The 16,771-nt window shown below is 39.5% G+C and overlaps 1 pseudogene; it reads left to right on the top strand.

Annotated features, from left to right (window-relative positions):
* The window catches only part of LOC149221223 (magnesium-protoporphyrin IX monomethyl ester [oxidative] cyclase, chloroplastic-like), a 54,608-nt pseudogene extending 42,182 nt beyond the window's left edge, over positions 1–12,426 (top strand).
* The last annotated feature ends 4,345 nt before the right edge of the window (positions 12,427–16,771 follow it).

Genomic DNA, 16,771 nt, shown 5'->3' on the forward strand with positions numbered 1-16,771 from the left:
CAGCTTGTTTTTTGGGTACTTTTCTAGATTGTTTTTTCTTTTGTAGCTGACAAGAACTGGTCCACTTGCAATCTTATTCACTGTATTAGGAGGAATGGACTTTCATTTGGAGAACAGAGAAGAGAGTTTTAGTTCATGGTGCCTTACATCTTGATACACCTAAGTTTCTAAAGGGACCAACGGTACAATGTAATGTTTATTCCTAGGAAGTCTACCCAATAGATTAGGAAGGTGGAGAGTTGCAACAAGGATTAGTTGGGGTGTTTTTGAGTGTATTTGAGGTGATAAATGAGTTGGTGAGTGCAATTATGGTGTTCCTAATGATGTTGAATAGTTGTTGCAGTACAAGGAAGAAAAATACCAAACATTGACTATGTAATACATGGAGCAATCAAATATTCCCAAATTGAAAATATCCTATTGAAATGGAACAACAAATCTAGAACTTCATGAGCTAATAAGGAGAATTCCACAATTTTGACCTCAAAACCAGAACAAAGGATCTGGAACTCTTCAAATACTCAACTTAACTACCTCAATATTTGAATAAAAAAAGGAGTTAACCACACAAGAACTATGATACCATAATGAGAAATCACAAGTAGGCTACTCACAGGAAAAACACCACAGAGAAATAAATCATACTGAAAAAAACTGAGACACCAATATTTATGTGGTAAAACTCTCAGAGAGGGCAACACCCACAAAGAAACATAGAAGTTGTATTGTTTCTCATGAAATTAAATATGGACACACAGAGTTATACTCTATTTTGCATTTGTTTATCTAGATTATATTCTAAAACTAGGCCAAAGCCTTACATCTATATAGACACTAGCTTGTGCAACTAAGGTGGACCCAACCCTTAGGAAAACCTTAGGTCCACTTGTCACTATCTACAAATATATGGTTGTACCCATGTGAAGTGGCATGACTCCCAAGAACCTAAAATGCAAGTGAGCTTTGAGGGCCACAACATAAGCCAAAGACAAAGCATTGAAATTTGACTATAATACATGGAATGGTTAGATCTCTCAAAAATACATAGGTTTTGTTGAGAAAGAACAACCACCCCATTTCTTCAAGACCTAATAATATGAGCTCCACCAGTCTTACCTTAAAACCAAAGAGGGGATTTAAAGCTCTTCAAATACCCAAAATAACTACCTCGATCTTTGAATGAGGAGGAGTGAACCTACAAGCACTTTGATACCATATTAGGAAATCACAAGTGGGTTACTCACAAGGATGGATACCACTTAGGAATAACTCATGTTGACCATAGAGATTTACTCCATGAATACATAGAGATTTACATGGTAAAATCCTCAAAACATATAGATTTACATGGTAAAGCCCTCAAAATGAGACATCCATGAAGAAATAGAATGCACTACTACACAAGAATTGAAGGGAAATATTTAGTACAATACTATACTCTTCATCATGCAAGACCAATGACCATCCATGATCTTTAAATAGAGATCATGGACCAATTAGGTTATAAGATATAGATCAGTTGTCATAAATACCTAGAACATGAGCACCATTGGAGCATCTATGCATGAGATAGAATGGTGACCATTGGATAACCAAGGCACACATGACTATAGTGCATTAGGCCAATTTTGTCTTAAGAAATTCCTAAGGTCTAATATCCTAATATCCACTCTTAAAAACAACTAGGGATATGACAAAGGATTTACAAAATGACATGGTATAAGAGGGAGGCATTATGCCTAAACCCACTTGAGAGAGGGAAGGAGGCATTAAAAATTTACAACTAATCCCAGATAGAGGAAAAGAACATTATTTTTCTCCTTAAGGCTTTATGAAAAAGAAAAAAACTAATAAAGCTTCAAAAAAAATTCCTAAATTTGCATAAGCCAAAAACTGCTTCCAATCTCTATGAAAATATTTTATGGTTAAGGTTGTTGGCCTAGAACACAATTTTGGCCACACCTTTAGTGTATATATTCAAAAATTTCGTTGCACAATCCTTTCAAAATTCCCAAAATTTGTTGTCCAAGAAATTATCCCCTTCACATGGATTGAAAATCCATAAAACAAAATTGAATTGTGATGCATTTTGATGGAGAATCCTCTCTGTAAATTCTTCTGCCCGAAAGAAAAATAAGTCTAAAACCCTTGAAGAAATGTTGTAATTTTTTTAAATGAAATTTTCAATCTATAGATTTTTTACCAAATGCATGAGGTTGAACTTGGTCGAACCTTGAAATGCTCAGTGAGTCTTCCAAGGAGGCCAAACCCTACGCAAACTCACCCAGTAATGAAGAGTTTGAAATTTTGACAAGATTAACCATGTCTTCCCCTTGTTTTTTTGTTGATCTTAGTAACTTGCAAGTAACCAGGAGACTTGGCGAGTCTTATTCTAATGGTTACTTTGAAACTCTAGAAAATTAACTCCCTTCCAACCTTTACGAAGATCTAGTTCAATTTATATTCCCGATGAACTTATTTATTGCTTCTAAAACATTTTCTAGCCAAAGGTGCACAAGCAGGTTTGAAAGACTTAATCATGTTGGGATGGAAGAGGGATAAAATATGCTAGAAAAATATTAGGGAACCAAAGTTGAAAAAAGATCTTGTAGTTCCCTAAACCCAAGGGCCTTCCTTAATAACTTTTATCATATTTGCAACAAATACAAATTTTAATGGAATTTTTTTTTCTTAAAATGAGGTATTAAGTGAAAGAATTATTTAACAAGCCCATTGATTCTTTATCTAGTCATAAGAAAAAGGCTTCATGATTTAGCAAACAAACCTGCAAATAAAACATTTCTCAGTTAGCAAGATATTCTTCCATGGATTTCACTTCATATGCTTCGAATGAAGGATAAGCTTGAATTTCTTAACGCATATTTTGAGCCTCTCTAAGGCAGTCAACAATTCTCCACCATTTACACCCTGAAATGGACCCCATCATAGTAGCATCAAGCTACACTTATGAATTCTCCTCCACTAGTTGTTGTTTATAGGAACCCTGTAATGATTCCTTTAAAGGATTACAAACACCTACCCACAACCTACAAACTTACCAAATTGGTTGTGTCAATTTGTAGAGAAAAGCACAAGTCATTGCTTTCAGCAATTTGATAGTGACTTCTCTCTTGTACTTCTTGCATCCAGGGGCAAAGTCTATCCTCTTGCCAATGATATGTTGAGTGACTATTATTTTAGTAAACTTTATTAAATTCATATATGTATACATCTTGAAAAATAGAATATAATGTAGGGGTTAATACAGTCACTTTTCCTCTCAAGTCAGCATGGTTTGATGGCTTCTATTACATACTTGGCTAGAGATTGTGATGCCTTTGTGTGATATGGATATGGAATTACAAGAACAATTGAGTTAAAAGTTTGGATTTGATGGATATCTATTTTTGTCTTATTATGAGATGACTTCATGAATGGGTATGAAGGAAACTGACCTAACTCGAATGTTCATTTGCAGAAAACAAACCCAATTGTGGCTAAGATATTTTCCCTCCTGTCCAAAGATGAAGATCACCATGGAGAGTATGATATCTTACTTTACAAGCATGGTTTATTAAATCAAAGACGTAGTTGTTTGCTACAAAAATGGCTCCCCTTTCATAGCTCCCTACATTTGTTGGCATTGTTGTTTACTAGATTGGATATATTTCCATTTGAAAATTACATTGGATAAAGTATTTATTTTGAATATATTTTTTTTCCATTGTAATTGCATTTTATGTTGTAATTTGTCTATTGACTTTATCAACTTAATCTTTGACACATTGGGTTACAGGTTTCTGAACAAGGGTTTATCAGATTTCAATCTTGCACTAGACCTCAATTTCTTAACTAAAGCATGCAAATATACTTTCCTCAAGCCTAAGTTCATATTTTATGCCACTCATTTATCTGAGAAGATCGGTTACTAGAGATATATTACCATCTATAGGAACCTAAGAGAAAACCTCGAGTATCAAGTGTATCTTATATTCAACTAATTTGATAACTAGTACCAGAATGAGAATAGGCATGGGCGGATCAACAAGTAAGGTTTGAGAGCTCTGAAAATGGCGGGTGAACGGCGCAGCTAGGGTTTCTGCGTTACGGCGTCTGTTTACAGCACTGGAGCACTACAAACTTAAACTTGCAGCACTGTATCGAAAGGGCCATCGGTTGTCGGAGTGGATGGGGGCAGAGGGGTCCAGTGGGACCCCTTCGTTTAAACAAGCTCTACTGCAGAAACAACAGCAGAATATGACAGAAGGCGTTAGAATAGAAGGGCTGAACAGCGCGAGCCAGAACAGCAGGAAAAAAGAGGAAAAGAAACCAATGTCCTCGGATAGGACAGATATCAGAATAGGAGACAAAGACACAGAGAGGCAGAATCGTGCAGGCACTCACGACAAAACCAATGCTATCTCCCAGCCCTCAGAAAACGAGGATGAGGGTAGGAGAAACGACAAAATCCCGCCGGAGAAGGGAGGGGAGTCCAGCGCGATCCCCAATAGAAACCCGGTGAACGGCAGTGCCTGTAAGCCAAAGAAAAAGGATAGCCTACGAGTGACCATCACTGACCCCGATATCCAGGCCTACAGGGAGCATATGGCTGAACACGCCATCATTTGCAAATTTATGGGAATATGGCCCTCCGAGAGAACCCTATGTCAATGGATAAAACAACAGTGGAAGCCAAAAGGAGATGTGCAGTTACATCTGGGGGCCAAAGGGTTTTTCACAGTGGTCTTCACCAGCCTAGAAGATAAAGATAGGGTGTTCGAAGGTGGCCCTTATTTCTTAGCCGCAGCTGGCTTATATATGAGACCATGGAAGCCGAACTTTGTACCAGAAAGGGAATCCTTCACTCAAGTCCCAGTATGGATCAGACTCTTCTCTCTCCCCATTGATTACTGGGGTTTAACGGCCCTAAAGAAAATAGGAGATAAGTTGGGAACATTCGTCAAAGCTTCAGAAGCAACCATTCAGAAAAGGTACACTACCTATGCCAGAATCTGTGTAGAGATGGATGTGTCCGGAGCACTCCATGAAGGGCTGTGGCTGGAGTACAGAGATGAGGAATACTTCCAAGCTTTAGACTATGAACAAATTCCTTTTAGATGCAGGAAATGCCATGTGCATGGTCATCTGGTAAGGGATTGTCCTTTGAACAGAAAGGAGGCAGAAGAGGACAAGACTCAAAGCAACAAAGACAGGAATAACTTCACAAAACCAAAGAATAGACAGCGAGCCAATAGACGAAGGAACACCAAAGGAAATATAGGAAGAAATTACCTCAGTAACCCCTTTGAGATCCTAGATCCAGACACCGACTCGGAGGCGAAAAAGAACACACCTGATGGGGAGGCAGAGCAAAAAGAACCGGAAAAATTTACAGGGGAAGGCATTGGGGATGAGGCTTTCGATGGCGAAATCCATATGCAGGACAGAACAGTGGAAACGGACGAAGAAACAGAAATGCTAACTAGCGAGGCAGGGAGTGAAGATCTAGAATTCGAAGACACCTTAGCGAAGGAAGGTTTGGACCTCACGCAGCTTGTAGAAAGATGGAGAGCCAAAGGGATTGAAGCAGCACCGGAGGAAGAAATAAGGAAGGTCAGGGATCTCTTCATAGCGCAGCAGAAGGCAGTTTTTGAGAAACAGAAGAACAAGTTAGGCATTATCAAAGGAAATATTCCACATCACAAAATAGTACTTGGTAGAACCTCTGGCTCTAGGCACAAACGCCGAAGAGGTCGCAAGACTGCCCAGGAACACTTGCAGGAGGTAGGAGAGATGCTAATCAACGCAGGTCAGATAAGGCAGCTAAGTGAGTATCCTTCTTTTCCTAAAATTGTTTAATAATGAAGATAGTATCTTGGAATACAAGAGGTATTAACAGTGTAGCCAAACAGAGGCTGCTGAAAAGGCAAATGGAGAAGAACCATCCGAATTTGTTATTCCTACAAGAAACTAAGTGCAACAAAACCCTCATAGAAAAGATACGAGTCAAGTTAGGAAGACATTTTGAAGCGCTGGAGATCGAAAGCAAAGGGCGGGAAGGAGGTATAGCCACCTTCTGGGATACGAGAAGATATCAGATCCTTACGGCTGAAGCAAGCAAAAACTACCTAGCGTTGGAATTGCAACCCACAGGTATTTCTACTTCTTTCCTCTGTATAAATGTCTACAGTCCTCAACGGCTAGATGACAAGATAAACTTCCTAGCTTCCTTAAACAATTTTTTAGAAAGGAACACTGGTGCCAACTTCATTTTGGGGGGTGATTTCAACATGATCACCTCCCTCCTGGAGAAAAAAGGAGGACTAAGGAAACTCAACAGGGATGGGGAAGTTTTCATAAGTTTTATTGATAATGCAAGATTGGTCGATGTTCACCCCAAGCATGGTCAGTTCACCTGGAACAATCGAAGGGTGGGGGGGGGGGGGGGGGGGAAGGCTAATTTCTTCCAGATTGGACCGCTTCCTAATCTCGGAGAGCTTCATTCTAGAAGGCAAAACAGTTGAATCGAACATCCTCCCTAGCGGAGGATCGGACCACTGGCCGATATCTTTAGCTGTTGAACTTCAGGGTACTCCAAGAAACAAACCCTTTAGGTTCGAGAAGTTTTGGATTGAGCACCCCAATTTCCTCACAATGGTGGAAAAATGGTGGTCAGAGCCTTTAGAGGAAGCCGGTTCCAAAATGTTCCACCTGCAAATGAAATTAAAACATATCAAATTGAAATTAAAAGATTGGAACAGAACAGTTTTTGGCAATATTTTTCAGGAGAAAGCGATCATCGAACAAAAGCTGGAGCAAATTCACAAGGACGGGGCTGCAGGCACTAGAACTGAGGAAACCTGTGAAATTGAAAAAGAGCTGACCCAACAGTGGCACAATAGATGTAAGCAAGAAGAATCGCTATGGAAGCAGAAATCAAGAATTCAGTGGTTGAAGGAAGGGGAGCAAAATACCAAATTTTTCCACAGATCAGCCATGGACTACAGAAGTGCTAACAAAATCCTTGAACTGAAAAACGACGAGGGGGAACTCCTCAAGAATCACAGCGAGATATCAGCCTCCCTGGTAGATCATTTCAGCCTCATAGCGCAGGAACCAAGGATCGACAGAGAAGCTGCAATCGAAGAAATAACTACGGTCATACCTAAGTTAATCATTGATGAACAAAACTGGGCCCTAAGAAGAAGAATTACAATGGAAGAGGTCGAGGAAGCAGTCAGAAGCATGCCTAATGACAAAGCCCCAGGACCGGATGGGTTCACCATCAATTTCTATAAAGCCTGCTGGAACATAGTCAAACAAGACATATGGGAGATTGTGGAAGACTCAAGACACTCCAAAACGATTCTCAAATCTCTAAACTCAACCTTCATCGCTTTGGTTCCTAAAGTGGAGGAAGCCAACACTCCAGATAAGTTTAGACCTATTGCCCTCTGTAATGTCATCTATAAGATCATATCAAAAGTCATAGCTAACAGGCTGAAGGCTATCCTCCCTGGCATCATCTCCCAAGAACAGTCTGGCTATGTGGAAGGAAGACAGATTCTTGACAACATCATGCTGGCCCAGGAGATGATCCATTCGCTCCATTCGCAAAAAGCAGCCGGAATGCTCATGCAATTAGATCTATCCAAAGCTTATGACAAGGTCAGTTGGTCCTACCTGGAATCTGTTTTAAAAGCTTTTGGTTTTAGTCAGCAGTGGATCAAATGGGTTGTGGCCGTTATCAAATCTCCTAGATACTCTATCCTCGTAAATGGCGCCCCCTCTGATCCCTTCAGCCCTTCTCGCGGCATCCGACAGGGGGACCCGTTATCCCCTTTCCTGTTTGTTATTCTTATGGAAGGCCTAGGTAGATTAATTGCAAAGAAGAAAGAAGAGGGACTGTTAAAAGGACTGCAACCGATCAGATCTAGCCGTGCCACTACGCATCACCAGTTCGTAGATGACACCATGTTGCATGGTACCCCTGCAGTAAAAGAGGCGATGGTTTTCAAAGACATTCTTAATCTTTTCAGCAAGGCTTCAGGGATGGAGATAATTTTTTCTAAATCAACCATTTTCTTCTTCAATACGCATCGGGCCGTCCAATCTCATCTTTCTAGGCTGTTGGGATTTAAAATTGATTCTCTTCCTTCCAGGTATCTGGGCGCCCCCCTGACTCTAAAACCTTGGAAAAAGAACCTCTGGGAGAAAGTCCTTGACAATATGGAGAGAAAATGCAAACATTGGACTAATAGGGCTCTGAATTTTGCAGGCAGGTTAATCCTCACCAAAGCGGTCTTGCAGGCTATCCCTCAGTATATGCTCTCCATCTTACCTGCTCCAAAAGGAATCCTAGATCGCATGAGAAGCATCCAGCGCTCATTCCTATGGAGTGGAAACAGTGAGAAAAAAAAGTGGTCGCTGATGGCTTGGCAGAAATTATGCAGGCCTAAGAACAGGGGAGGTCTGAACTTGGTTGATCCCTCTGTGGTCAACAGGATTTGCGGGGCTAAAATCTGGTGGAGGTGGATTTCAGACACCAACCTGCCTTGGGCTACGTTGTGGAAGGAAAAGTACAGGCCGAACAGCTCCAATCTAGATTTAATAAGGATGCAGGACATGCCCACCGGCTCTCCTATATGGAATCATGCCCAAGCAAACAGAGACATTGTTCAGGATCACAGCTTCTGGGAGATAAGGAACGGAACCCAGGCGCTTTTCTGGGAGGATGCTTGGCAACAATCTCCGAAATTGGACACCCCTCAATTCCAAACTGTGAAACATAATTCCCAAATCCAGGGCAATTTCAGAGTTAACCAATATTGGAACTCCACCAGTGAGGACCCGGATTGGCGGGAATGGACTACTTTCAACTCGAGCCACAGCGAAGACATCTAGGACACCTATATAGCTTTAAATCAAACTCTCCTCAAAAGGAAGATCCGAATAGCTGCAGAAAATGATAAGCTCAGATGGGGACCAAAAGGCAACGGGGAATTTTCACTGAAAGAAGCCAGAGACATCATTGAGCGGGAAGGGCAGCCTGACATTATACCCTGGACTGCTAAAGTTTGGGACAACTTACTATGGCCGAAAATCATAACTTTTCTTTGGCTTCTAATGCAGAGGAAAACCCTAACTTGGGAAAACTTGCTGAGGAAAGGATTTACAGGACCCTCTAGATGCCCTATGTACCTGAAGGAAGAGGAAACTATGAATCATCTATTCAACTCCTGTGAATGGGCATCCCAGCTCTGGCAATGGATGGAAGATATTTTGGAATCGTCTGATAGAAACAGGGACTCGATTCAGGAGACCATCAGCAATTGGCGAAGGAACTTCTCTAGAATTCAGAGAGTGGATAGCATTTGGAAATGCTTCCCGGGCTTTATAACCTGGACAACTTGGAAAGAGAGAAATCGAAGGATCTTCATGGAGGAAGCCAGAAGCATTGACTGTGCGAAAGAATCCATCTTCATCAACATCAAACAGCTAATACAGGTAAAAGGCAAAACTGAAACGAATGAAAAACCAACTGCTCAGGACTTGCGCATTTTAAAAAGGTTTCAATTGGAAGCCTCCAGCAATCAACCTTTGGGGGTAAACAGAGCTCAACCTTCTACACAGATTCAACGCTGGCTTCGCCCACCAGAAGGCAGCCTAAAATTAAACTTCGACGGAGCCTCAAGGGGCAACCCAGGCACTGCCGGCATCGGAGGAGCCATTCGGAACCATGAAGGAGATATCATCCACATCTACTGCAGGGCGTTAGGTGTTTGCACGAACAATGAAGCAGAGTTCGCCGCGCTCGAGCAAGGACTGAAGATTCTAAGAAACATGAGACGAGGAAATATCATTGTGGAGGGTGATTCTGCTTTGGCCATCTCGGTGGCTAGACGCCTGCAAGTAGGAACAAAAGCCAACAAGGCCACCAAGCATTGGAGGCTTGCTAAGGCAACTGAAAGCATAGAGGAGATGATAGCAGATTTGAGAGGCATAGTTTTTCAATCGGTAAGAAGAAAGGCTAATGGGCTGGCGGACTTCCTGGCAAACCACGGGGCTGACAATCCGAATACAATCACAAACAGCTGTTGGCCAGAAGTTACATGCCCAATCCTCAAGGTAACATGTGCACGGCTAGCAGCAAACGATTCAAATCAATCATAGCCGATAATGGCTCAGACATCCGGCACTGGAGGGATGAAAATTTCGGTGAAGAGTACACCAGCAACCGAGTTAACGGCATGACTGGACTCACAGGGAGATGGCTTAACCGGCGGCGGCAGACCAGCCAAACTAGCGATCATTACAGATCGAGCCACAAAATTCAAAGCATAAGGAGAATAAATACCAGGACACCTGGAAGGAAGCCGTATCAAAAGACATCAGTGACATTTATGTTCACGGTGTATCAGTCAGGAAGGCTCAAGGTACAGAGCATGGTGAATCGGAAGGAGGGCAAACAGGGTCTGTCCGACTCCATTAGCTTCCATAACTACCGCTCAGAAGTACAACACACTTGGCAAATTGATCAATGGCTCATACGCAACCACACTCATTCTAAATCGACCGGCATCAGCCTCGCGTGTGTGGACCTCAATCGATTTGATGGTAACAGTACTCCTACCTACAGCAGGATCCAGACCGATTTCAGGAGGATCAACACCCGCAAAGGCTATAAAGTTGCGGGCTTTCACTTTGTTCTCACTACTGTGCCTTTTCATAGTGCAGACTTAACTTCAGTGAGCGAGAGAAATTCTGGTTGGAAGAAACATAGAGAGGTCAGGATGGAAGCCAGTGGTTGCCGTTGTGATGCAGCAAATCAGGACCTGCTTGAAGCGAAGCAAGGTTATGAAACCCGTGCTGCCGCTAGGAACAAGCGTAAGGTAGCGGAGCTGGAAGCTAAGGTGAAGCAAGTGGAGGAAGGGCGCACGGAGAAGGAGATTGCTGCAGAGGTCAATTGGTTGAGGGACCCTGGAACACCTTCGAAAAGAGCCACTCAATTCGTTAGGACGAAGGCCGAAAGTTGGCGCACCAAAATGCTCATAGCCAAAGCCTTGGAAACTGTGGAGAATGAGAAGCAGAACATAGTAACTGAAGTGATCCTTACGGAGGAGCAGATGGGGAAGATAATCAACTATAACAACTCTCTGGAAGGGCGGATCAACACAGTTCATGAAGCCGTTCAAATTGTCAACAGGAAGCTCACCCTCCTCATCCAGATTCTGAGAGACACGGTCAATGCTGCTCCCGGAGCCTCGCAGCCTGCCAAAACAGGGGCAGAGGATAATGAAACTATTGAAGCAATGCAAGCCAGGATGAATACTCATATGCGGCAGATGGGACTGGACACCATCAGCCAGATGGGAAAATTCATTTAGCTTCGCTCCCGGTGTGGCTCTCCTCGGCTTTATATATGTCTCTGTTACAGTTTGTCTATGTCTCTGTTTCAGTTTGTCTATGTATTTGTCATGCTATGCACTGTCTTAGTTGTGTCGGATGATAGGAACAAGTTCAGGTCAAGCTACCCTGCGAGGTATGCTGTTTACAGTCCTGTTTTGGTGAAATCTCTGAGCAGATGTTTAGATATGGTTCACTGTGATTCCCTGCTTTCGATCCGCCTTCGCGGATTTTTTGTACTATATTTTGTTATATAATATAATCTCCTGACTTACACAAAAAAAAAAAGAGAATAGGCATGGTGATTTTTTCTCAGCTTTATTGAAAGCACAACCACAATTTCTGAATGACTGGAAGGCCAAGCTTTGGTCAAGGTTTTTTTGTCTCTTGGTGAGTTAATCTTGAATTACATCTAATATATCCTAAAGATCTAGGCAATATGATTTCTAATATTTTCATTCAATATTTATTGGATGTTTTTCTGTTTCTTATTTTGTGCGAATTATTTCAACTGGTCACACTTGCTTTCCTTTTGCAGGTATATGTGACGATGTACCTAAATGATTTCTAGAGGACAACATTTTATGAAGGCATTGGACTAAACACAAAGAGTTTGATATGCATGTTATCATTGAGGTGGTTTGAAGTTTCATATAGATCGCAATACTTAGAAGCCATTTTGTGTGTCTAAAATTGAGTTGTAGTGATGTTTTGTGTGGGATGGATTTTAGCAATGTATTTTTCTAACTGATGCAGAAAAATTGAACTACAGTAAGGATTTTTCGTGCTGTATTGGATGTTGAGAATCCAAAATTCAAAAAGAAACTTGACGGGATGGTAGACATCAACCAACAGATAATAGAAATTGGAGAAAGCCAAGCTCTTGGCTTTGTGAAGAATCTCCAAAGAATTCCTCTTATAGCTGCTTTGGTGTCAAAATTAATAGCAACTTATTTGATGCCACCCGTGGATTTTGGTTCTTTGGATTACGCTGATTTTGAGCCACAAGTTGTGTACTAGATGCATTTCATACATGCAGAACTACATAGTTTCACTATATCATCAAGAATGAAGCTCTATGAGTCTATGCCTTTATTTGTAGTTGTTTAACTTTTGAGATATCCTACCCTTTTCTAGAAAAGCATTCATACTCTGTCAGAAGATTGTCTTTACATATGCACACGCTATATGCAATGTTGGAGTTATGTAATCTAAAGTTATCAGCAGTAGAAAGTTTGTATGCCTTGTTAGTAAACAAAATATTTATACTCAATAGGTGTTTTTATGCCATGATTTGGGAAAACATTAGTCTCTCATAGCTTGAAATAAGTGGTAGAGAAAAGATTAATCCCTCCTATCTTGATAGAAGTAGTGGTCAAGATAAACACATACAAGAAATTTGTGGTGGAATATCATCAAAATTGATAGATGGATATGCAAGAGTGTACAATAAGAACCTTGACAAACATGCCCACTAAAGCTTGCAACATTGTTTATAGGAAGAACAAATTATGTTTCTTTTTTCCAAACATGTAAGTTAGTATATTACAATTTAATGAATATGTTTTCCTATTATCATATATGGTTTTATACTTTATCAAAAAAATGGCCAAGACTTCACAATGTTATATAACTTAGTAAAAGATTCACCAATACTTTACAAAGTTTTATTATTTAGTGAAAGATTCGCCAAGATCATACAAGATTTTATAATTCAGTGAAAGATTCGCCATGATTTTACAAGATAATATAATATGGTGAGAGAATCGCTAAAAATATATATATATACATATTATATTCTTGATAAAATCACCTTCCATTTTTCTTGTGTATCATGGGGATTCACCCATTTATTATACATACAAATTTAAGGGGCTTCTTAAAATTTTCCTTGTGTGCAGGACAATGAATCCTTGACTAGTTTCTATATCCATGACTTGGAGAAATGTGCTGCCAGTATGGAAATTTTGAGTTAGGTTATGGGCCTGATTAATAACTACAAATCACATAGTAAATCGCAACAGAGGTTATGGTTGGTTTCATACACAATTATGGAACAGGATGACCACGCCTACAATATCACACTATATTGTCTTCAAGGGCCCAAGGCCATATTCAACTTTCATATTCAGTTCCCTCTATTCCCCTATATTTTCTTTATCATGCCACTAGATTAAACTTGTTGTGGCCAAAGATACTCACATGGACCAGGTTCCTTCCATTTCCTCATAGTGACCAGTGTTATATGTAATCACATTGCAACTCAATCCATATGACTAGTACCATAACTGCTATGGGATTTGAAGTAGAGCCAATATCATTTCCTTAAAACTACCTTGGTGTTGATTTACAACAATGGAGTGTCAACATCCATTTTTCTCATTTTCAAACTGCATGTTGGTACACCATATGTGTATGTGTGTTGTTTTATAATGGAGCATGAATATCATTCTTTTGTTTTTGTTCTTATGTGATATAGTGTTCTAACTAGTTAAACTCAATGCGTTTATTTTCCAAAATTTGTAGAGAAGTAAAGAATAAAGATGTATATTTAAAATTTTGCTTCAACATTTTTTTATAATAATAAATTTATATATCCTTTATAGGCTCATGGTATATGTCATTATATATATATATATATATATTATGTTAAAAAATGTTAATAATTAAAAATATAATGTTAAAAAAATAATAGTTAATATATATATATATATATATATATATATAATATTGAAAAAATAACAGTTAAAAGTAAAATTTAGTTTTCTTATATTTTGTTAAAATATTTAAATAATTATTATGCTCGAGTTTATAGTAGAGTACTCTGGGTTTGAAAAATCACAAGCATTGGCTAGGGTTTTTTCACGCGCTCAGTCTTGGTTCCAAAAATGGTTGACATTGCAAGGGGATCGGTCCCATGCCTCCTTGCTCCCCACCACCATCTCTAGTGGCCGTTTTTTTCAAAGAGCTTGTAAAAACTAGTATTAAGTCTTTTAAACCCATACATAAGAAATTTGTTAATAATTTGGATAGGATTTCGAAATTGCAAGTGAATCCAAGTGAATCTCGAGCCATGGTTATCAATCTAGCTGAAAGAGGTTTGGTTGGCCAATTTATGGGGGTTTGGCCTTCTCCAAGATCTTTGAGGCTATGGGTGTAAAGAAACTAGAGACCCTTGGTTAAGGGTCATATTGAGTGTGCCTTTTGTAACAAAAATTTCTTCACAAATGTATTTGAACTTAAAGAAGATTAGGATCTCATATTTAGGAGCGACCCTTACTTCATGGGTGGTCAAGGTATTTACTTAGATCATCGGACCCTAGATTTTAATCGTGAGAATGATATTCTCAGTGGTTCCAGTATGAGTAAAACTTCCTCACTTACCTCTTCACTATTGGGATGAGGATGCTTTGTGAAACACTCGAAGTGCCTTGGGAAAATACATAAATAGAGAAAAACCAAGAGATTCAATGTATGCATGTGCTCATATTTGTGTAGAAGTAGGCCTTGAGAAAGGATTTCTAGAAGAAAATTCACTCACATTAGATAACTATTCTTTCATTTAGTAGGTGGATTATGATTATATCGCTTTCAAGTGTAAACAATGTCATAAGTATGGGCATTTTTCCAAGAATTCCCCAAAAAATAAGGATTCCCTCAAACAAAAGGAGGATGGGGGTAAATGGAAAATCCATAAGAGAAGAAGAGGAAAAACACACCAAAATCCCAAAAGGAGCTAGTGTACCCCCCAAAGGGCACCTCCTCCTCCATCAAGTCCTCAAAATGCAGGGAAAGATTCATCTCCAAGAGCTAGGAAGAAGATTTATCAACATGCAAATTAGTTTTCTTGTCTTGAAAAATGAATAGGTTAAAGGAGAAGTTCAAGGGGTTAATGAGCTAGAGAATAATCAAGGAGAAAAGGGAGATGGTGAATCCCATTATGAGAATAAAGATCCAGAATAAGAAGATAGCCTTGTGAAAAATATCTTAGTAGAAGTTGTGGGTTTGGAAAAGGAAGAAGATTTTGAATCTCCACAAGCATAGCAATATCACCTCAATTTCTTTGTCTTAGTTAATGAAAAATTAAAAAAAAAATAAAAAAAATTGAAAGGGTTTTTGGTCCCCCAAAATCTACAAGGAAAATGGGAAGAAAATATAATAATGAGCTCCAATCGTCTCCTGCAGAAAGGAATAAATAAAAAATAACCCAATCAATGATTAATGTTCCTTCAGTTAGATTCCTTAAAAATCAAAAGAAATTTGGTTCCTTTATTCCTCATCTTGGTGGGGGTTATAAAGCTTCTAGCAAATAATGAAGATCATCTCCTAGAATTGTAGGAGGGTGGTGAATGTGAAAAGGGAATCTGAAATCAAAAGCTTAATTAGATCAAAGAATCCCTAGAGACAAAATTAGGGCACTGTGAATCTATAGAAAATTGTAGAACAATTTAGAAAGGGAGTAAAGAAGTGGCAGTAATTTCAAGGAGTGCCTCGAGTGGATTTTTCACTCTATGGGAATCCACCTTTTCAATCTTCAACAAGAAGAAAAGAATCAACATTGGATCATCACTAGATTGATTCATCTCCCATCTAGGAAAATTTTCAACATAGTAAACATTTGCATGCCAAATATGTATCATGACAAGGTAGAATGTTGGAATTATTTGTTAGGACAAAGGGAAACCCATCTCAACTCCAACTGCATTTTAGGAGGGGACTTTAATGTTACAATTCACCAATGGAGAAGAATGATGGCAGTAATATAAGAGATCAATTTGAGGAAAAGATGGAGGATTTGATTTCCGAATTGGACTTGGTCACTATGAAGCCTAAACTCCCCAAATTTACTTGGAGAAACAAAATGGTTGGCCCTTCTAGACACATTGTTGCAATAGATTCCTAGTAGGGAGTGATCTCTTGGTTCAGAAAATTTCTGCCTCTTCCTTGCATTTTGCCTGGGGTGGTTCTAACTATCACCCAGCCAAGCTTCTTTTAGAGATGCAAGATCTAAAGGGTCCCATCCCATTCTGTTTTAACCCTCTATGGATGAATATGAAGATTAAGACACTAGTGTATCAAGCATGTTTGAGGTGATTTATTGGTTCTCCTATCTTAATATGGGAAAAGAAAATGAAAGGCTTAATCAAAAAGTGGGTGAAGGAAAGGTCCAAATATGAGAAAAGGAAAGTGAGGAAGATTAGATCCAATTCGAAGGAAATCCTTTTGGAAGTGGAAGAGGCTCTAGTAACCAAGGATTTTCTTGCTAAAGAGTGAAAATCCATTGAAGAATTGCATAGTAAATTAAAGAAAGAAGAGGAAATTTAGAGACTAAAATGAAAAATAAAAAATTGTTGCTGAAATTGGG

This window comes from Pinus tabuliformis, chromosome Q (genome assembly GCF_031772625.1).
Source record: "Pinus tabuliformis cultivar Carrire ecotype Pingquan chromosome Q, CPIR1, whole genome shotgun sequence".
NCBI classification, from domain to species: domain Eukaryota; kingdom Viridiplantae; phylum Streptophyta; class Pinopsida; order Pinales; family Pinaceae; genus Pinus; species Pinus tabuliformis.